The sequence below is a fragment of the Tigriopus californicus genome, chromosome 7 (genome assembly GCF_007210705.1).
Source record: "Tigriopus californicus strain San Diego chromosome 7, Tcal_SD_v2.1, whole genome shotgun sequence".
NCBI classification, from domain to species: Eukaryota; Metazoa; Arthropoda; class Copepoda; order Harpacticoida; family Harpacticidae; genus Tigriopus; species Tigriopus californicus.
In genome coordinates this window covers 15,868,059-15,875,526 of record NC_081446.1, presented here as the reverse complement: position 1 = coordinate 15,875,526, position 7,468 = coordinate 15,868,059, and positions in this window count along the sequence as shown.

The following is a 7,468-nucleotide window of genomic DNA, read 5'->3' as shown; positions in this document are numbered from 1 at the left end:
ACAACGGGAACCACCAAGAGTGCAAATATTTCTGTGAGCCACTCAGTGAGTGTGGTCTCGGTCAAATTTTCGAGTTCCGACGAGAAAGCCGATGAACTGGCCACGGAACTCGGGTCTACCGTGGTCCCTACCCCGTTGTCTCGAGTGCCTCTTCCCGACACCTTGATTGAATTGTCCACCTCTTCAGATGGACGAACTAATGAATCTAGTGAGCCTTGGGTCGATGCATTTGCCACGCGAGGACCACAAAGAGAATCTCAGATCTCGGCATCTAGAACAAAAGAGTCAGAAAGGAGAGGTCACTTCGAAGATGAGAGTAGGGGTCCTTTGGAGGCTTTGGGGACCGGGCCTCAACATAGTGACCGGTCTAATCAAATCACTTCAGACAGAGATCCTAAATCTCTTTTGATCCCTCCGTCTTCGTTTGGCTCAGCTTTATCCTCGGCAGAGGACTCGCTCAAGTCAGAAAAGTCCATTCCTAGTGGGAACCAAGCGGAAGACAAAGATTTGATTGTGCTCCACCCGGTGATCTTGCGGTTGAGTCGCAATCAAAGCTATGCCTTGACCTCCTCGTCGGCGTCAGATCCCAAGCAAATATTTGAGTTTGTCTCACCTAACCAAAAGGAAAAGCACGTGACTTTTCCCACACCTCGGACCCCGAGATCTCCGCCTAATACTGCTCCTACCCAAAACAATTATTCCGCTATTGCTACCCCTTCTAGCACCTCTTCCACTGCTATCAGTACCACTGCAGCCGCCACCAAAACAACTCCTGGAACAACGGCAACCATAGCAAAGACTAAAACATCAGAGGCAACCTCACCGGTCAGTGCAACTCCTTCCACTCCTTCCACAACTATGATGTCCAGTATCCCGAGCGAGCTGTCTTTAAATCATCATAACCATGGCCATCATCACCATTACACCATTCCCAAGTCGTCCATTGACTTGGACGTGAGGAGTCTTCTCCAAGAGTACAACATTACAGATTTGGAACTAGAGGACGATGAGCCCAACGCGTACGGCAATTACCAATACGCTGAAGGTCGCTCTTTGAGTATGGGCACAGACGAAGCCAACCTCGACTCCGAATACAGTGAGTTTGACAGGGACGAGAGTGATGAACTTTTGCGAATTTATGACCGAATCCGCGAGAGCGACCAAGACCCAAAGAACCCGGGGGACCACCGCGAGGAAGTGAGGACCAACATTGGGATCAAGACGTCGTCTAAGCAGGCCATCATGAGTGACGGTGGTGGACTTTCTGCTCAAACGGCAGCTGTGGTCGAGGAGAACGTCTTGGGCGTCCACATGGTTGGACACGAAAGACCCGTCGAATCGTTTAATGCATCTGTAATCATCGGAATTGCTGTCGGGGCCGTGGTGTTTGTTCTCATTGGTCTAGGTAAGTCTTAAATTTGTCTTTGTCTTGAGAGAAATGCATTTTGGGGTTGGAGAAAGTAGCAATTGCCATCATTGGTCCACTTAAGTCCTCCCAAGCAATCTTATCTTGCCACTTAGCTTGTTCCACCTCTTGAAGAGATCACTATCTATGATAATTGGTTTGAACGACCTTTAAGAGCATGCGGTAACACTTTTGAATCGTTAGGACACACCCATTCCCCATGCAAAGTCCAATCAATTTGACTATATTAAAAAAAAGAAAATGTTTTTATCTGGAACAGAGCTAATTTGAGGCTGATGAACAAGGACACTGGGTTTATCAGTAATTGTTTATTGTAGGGACCACTCAGACCGCAAATAAACAAGTATCACTGAATCAATCAAATTACCGCCTCTGATTAAGCAGTATGGTCGGTGCATAAGCAATCGATCCTAAGGTGCTAAGGGTATGTGCTATAATAGCATACAGCATATGCGGGAGTCTTGATCTTCATTAGATGAGTGGGATAATCTAATCAAAACGTGCTTGCAATTGCTACTTCAGTTGGTTTGGGGTTATTCGTTTACCATGAGCGCTTTGTCAACAAGCCACAGACCCTGGAGGATTGTGGATCAGATTCAGGCGAGTACCAACCAGACTCCTTTGGAAGAGTCAGTCAAATGGAATGCATTGGACTTGATCTACCACGGGTAAGAGGCACCTTCTATTTGTACAAATATCTAGAGGCTCTGAAGCCTCGAATGTATAGATAATCAATCCTTTTTGATCGTTTTTTGATCTCATTCCAGGATAACTTCAATGAGGAAATGTACAGTTTAGACAATGACTCGTTTTTGAACAGTTTGGAAACCATGACCATCCCCTCCACTTGGTCGGAGTCCGTCAGGCATGACTCCGATGTGTAGCAGCAGAGGCCGACGGAACAGCAAAGGCAGCCAATCCTGGGCGGAGGATCTGCCTCCACATCTTCCCAGCAATCACGCCTCTATGCATCTATGCGTCAAGCCAAAGTATAATTCAGTCGGTTGACGACCACCCAAGAGAGTCGCTTAGATTTTTAAAAGAATGATAAAATCAATGTCAAAGGCTGTGAACCTTCACCCATAATCGTGTCACAAAAGAAAGATACACGCACCCACCCACACACACATACGTGCATACACATTTTAACTACTCCATTCATGTGCAACGTATGTACATTCATATAATGGCACTTAATACGCATCGTTCACGATCCTGGGAATCGAAATAAACTAGCCGTGCCCACTGCTTGTGCCTTAGTTTCATTTTTCCGTATTGCTGAGGCCACACAACCTCTCATTTTACCATGATAAATACCAAAACATCTCAAGGACATGAAATATCCCGGACACTTGAAAATGACAAGAATGATCATGAACCTAGAAGTCATATTGAGTTGGTATGTTTCCAATCTACCGCTTCATCCAGGTCCGATCCCTGCTGCCCGAGTCGAAACTTCATTACAGTATTCAAATAACAGCATGCTACTAGGTTCATTCCCAAGGGCTAGGTAACAATTTATGATGACTGTGCTGACGGCGCGGGGATATCCCTTCCTTGGGACATCCATCCATTAGATTGCAGGCCGACCGAGAGAGCTGCTAGCTGACTCAATAACAAATAGACAAGACAAGACCACTCCTTACATTCAAAAGGATAATAAAATATGAAACATCCATCTCATATTCATAAATACCTCGCTTCTGATAGTTGTGAATGCAAGTCCTTTTTTATTATTTTTTCAAAACAATCCCCTTGGTTTAACAAACGCAACTTGTTATAAGTACTAGTCTTTTAATAAGTAGTTGGATAACCTTGCCAAGTCTGGTGGAGGTATGGAATAGGGCAGAATTAAACTGCTTCTCACCTAACAAGTAATGCATCAAAAGTACATAGTAAAAAGTAATAAAAAAGAAAACCTTTTTAGTGCGAGAATCAAGTCTCATTGGAAATGAGATCTATAAATTATTTCATGATACATGATGATGATGATGTAGTTTTTCTCTTGATATCTGTTGTTGGTGATTGGGGGCCCGTTGTCAGTTCAAGGGTCGCCGCTCCAGGCGAAAATCCACTGGATAAGTTAGTTTTGGATGGATAGGTGGGGGAAGACTTAGGATCGAATCCATGAACCCGAGTTCAACCCGGTCACGCGTCAGTCAACAACGCTAAAACCAACTCCCCTTCTAGCCTAGCCATTTTGTAGTTTCGGATCAAGGAGCTAAATGATTACCATGGTCAGTTACAATATCAATGGTCGTGATCGACCATATATTAAGTTTCTAAAGCATTTGATGTTCCAAGGGAGGAGACTTGGTGCAGTGGTTAGAGCAGTTGTCTAACGTGAAAGAGATCCCCGGTTCGATTCTCCTTCCCGACCTACTACAAGAAAACTTTTAGACGCTAACCACACCCACAGACGGAGAACCACTCTGATACGGACTATGACACGGCCTATCGGAAATGAATTGGCCGATGTGATAATGGCTAGCTTCGCTGGCCGGGCGAGGTTTACACCTCCGACCTTAGCACCTCAATTAAAAAATGTATCTAACCTAGCTGACCCCGAACAACTACAGCGTAAAAACAAGGGAAGGATGTTTATTTACTAAGATTCAAATGTTCGTTACCTTTTTAGTCGATGTGTCCGCCCTCTGCGGCTATAACGGCTTCTGCGAAATGAGGCGCACACCTTGACTATGAAGGCCGTAAACAAGTTCCTCCACGCGGACATGATGGTGGTCTTCAAAGATTTTACGGACCCATATAATTTGCAACCTTTCCGTCTAAAATGACTAATCCAAAGTATTGAGGTCGGGAAAGCTTGGAGGCAAAAGCTCTTCACTCCCGAAGCCCGCCATGTTGGTTTCGAGGAAGGCTTGCGTCTTTTTTGAGGTACGACTAGAAGATGTACGGAGGAGTTTCGGTATACTTTTTTGCATCGCGGGAGTGACCTCAGTCTCTAGGAGCCGGATGTAGACATTCTACGTTTTCATTACTCTATTGAAGAAGGGCGGACAGACTTTGCCGTCATAGACGAAAACTCCAAGAACCATGACAGAGGCCGGATGTCTCGTCTTGAATGCAAATTTGAGAGAGTTCTTGGATGACCCTCAGATTGGAAGCGTGGCTGGCCTTGGAGCAAAAAAGGCTCACTTATTTTCTTTTGGCCTTCATTTTGACTTGAAGCAGGTTTTTTTACTTCTTTATCGTTACTGGGAATGGCAGAAGCTCAATATGATAGAACGATGAATCATATTTACCTTTCAATTAATGTAATGTCTGATCCACTAACAAATTAGCATTGGCTGACCTGGCTAGCCCTTGAATATAGGGTTGATCAGAGCATGCACAATTTCATACAGGAGAGAAGCTGCCGTGGTGGTAGAGCGGCTTCTCCGAAAACAGAATTGGAACTCAGGAAGGAGATCCCTATCCTCGGCCCATCCGGAGAGGCAAGCAGCTAAGAGGGTGGAGATCATCTTCAAGAAGGGGTTCTCCAGGGCCATGGTCCTATGGAATGTCCCTGGGCCCCTTCTTATGGATGAAGATGATGGCTGACTCCATCCACTCTGGTGGGAAGAAGAAAGAAGAATGGAGGGCGAGGCTGAAAAGATGTTGGAGGAGGGGTTGGGCTTGGGTCCGGAGAAGTGAAAGTTAGCCAGGAGAGACCCCAGATGTTGATGGGGCTTTGCTCTTCATCTTCTTGAGTACCAGGTCCATCTTGGGTTCCGCGATGGGCTGCAAAAGGGGATGATGCTCTTCTGGGCAGCCCTGGACCTCCTCCACTACTGTTTCCGATGTTGATGCAAACAGTTCTTGACAGTCTAGGAGGAAATTACTTACGAGATTCTCCGAGTTGATGGCAGGCTTTTTGGCACGTTTGTACAAGCCCGCCATCATGGACAAGGCCGATTAAGAGAGTAGGTTCTCCACTACCAAGTTATGTTCTGCTGTATAATGAAAGTAACGCCATGTATCATTAACCGGTACACTTCTAAAGAAAAGAGGGATAGTCCAATTATTTTTAAGTTTCCCGGTACATATCTAGGATGAGACAAGAAACTTCCCTCCTTTTTATTTCCTAATGAGTAGGGGGAGAATATAGGTTTTTTGAAAAAAATGATATATCGAAATGAATTTTTATTATTTGGATGTGTTGGGAAAGAAAATGATATTTCAGCTTTTTTGAAATTTTTCAGTTTGTTTACTTTATTTCTGGTTTTTTGTGTCGTTTATCTAGTTTCGGTTCTTGATTCCTTGCTTTTCTCTGTCCTTTATTTCTTGTTTGCTATCTCCACCTTAGATTTGTATGTTTAGTTTGATGTGAGATAGTTTATTCCTATTTGGTTTCGTTGTCCTATATCTCATGACAAGATTACATACATAGCCTTTTAGTTTTCCACTTTTTCTTAATTTTGCTGCTCATTGATAGTTCCACCGCATTCATGATGAAAGGTATCTTTGGAAAAGTCAGTAAAGAGGCTAGACAATGCTTGGACTTGGTCTTAGCAGGGAAGGATCCTTCCGTCGTCAATAAGCCCTTTATCATTGAGGCTTTAGCTGTCTGGGCCAATTAGACCAGGGTGCTGCTTGAAGAACAGGCTCACCCAGTTGTTGAGAAATCGACTGATTCTACCAATGTAGAGGTTGACGTAGTACCTCCTCTTGAAGATGGTCCAAGATCTTATGAACTTGGCCCGTCAAAAGAGAGGCCCGTAAAGGGGCTATATTTGAACGTGCATTGTCTGATTTCTAAAAAAGACAGCACAAAAGTTAAGATCTTAGTAGAACTAGCCGTTGAAAGAGAGATTTCATTTATCTCGATAACAGAAACCTGGCTTCGGCCAGGGGTCTTAGATGAAGAACTAACCATATCTGGTTTCAACTTAGTTCGTTGTGATAGGATACGCCCTGATAATGCCATATTCCCACATGGGGGCGTATGCCTATATGTTAGGAATGATTTGCACATTAGTCATGTACAAATGATGTCGAATGGAGAAGTAGAGGTCTTAGTTTGTCATATCCGGAGGCTTGATCCGTCTATTGTAACAATGTATAGATCCCCTTCTTGTTCAGTAAGCTCTTTTAAGTCAGCTCTCCAATTCATTGGAAATGAATTGGATGTGGCAGTTTGCTGAAGTGTTTTCTTTGTAGGGGACTTCAATTTTCCGGCTAGCATTGTAGAGTGGGAGGCTTGCCCCCATGGGTATATTCCCATTTCGAAATCGACATCTCAGTCGTTTGAAAAGCTGGAGGAGTTTGTGATCTCTCTCAAAGTTCTCTCAAAATCGTCCATAGATGCAACCATTGACGAACTAGTTTCAGTTTTTGAGGAAGTTTGCTCCAATCTAGCGATCTCTGAATGTGTTCCGAAAGGTGGGACAAGGGCAGAATTTCCAAAATAAGAACATTATTACATTACAAAAACATTCCCTGTAGCGGTTAAAAAAGCCCGTTAAAAACCAAACCAAAAACAATTTGAGTTCGAGTTTGCAATTGCATCCCTGAACGTAAGGTTGGTCAGGTGTCGACAGCAAAAATCGATCAAGATCGCGTTTAAAACTTAACAAAGGTTCATCTAAATCGTAGGATTGTCGAAGAGCTAGTGGCAAAAGGTTAAACAGGACAAGGCCTCTGTTCAAGACAAAACCGGCTTGAAGATTTTTCAAGATCTTATTGTCCATCGAAGTCCCTCGATGTCAAATGGTGCATCATCCGTATAAAGTTCCGATAGGCAGTGTCGTAGTCCATGTCAGATTGGTTCTCCGTCTGTGGATGTGGCTAGAGTCTAAACATTTCCTTGAGAAAGGTCGGGGAGGAGAATTGAACCGAGGACCTCTCTCATGTTAGGAAACTGCTCTAACCACTGCACCACGTCTCCTTCCTTTTTTTGGACTTCTTTACCGGTACGCCTATTAGAATCCCAGCAGTTCAAGACGAGAAGATTATTCATTTTTCTTGACTTTTATTTATATATATTATTTGATCGACCAACGAATTGGAGTTGGCTGATCTGGCCAATCCTTGAATATAAGG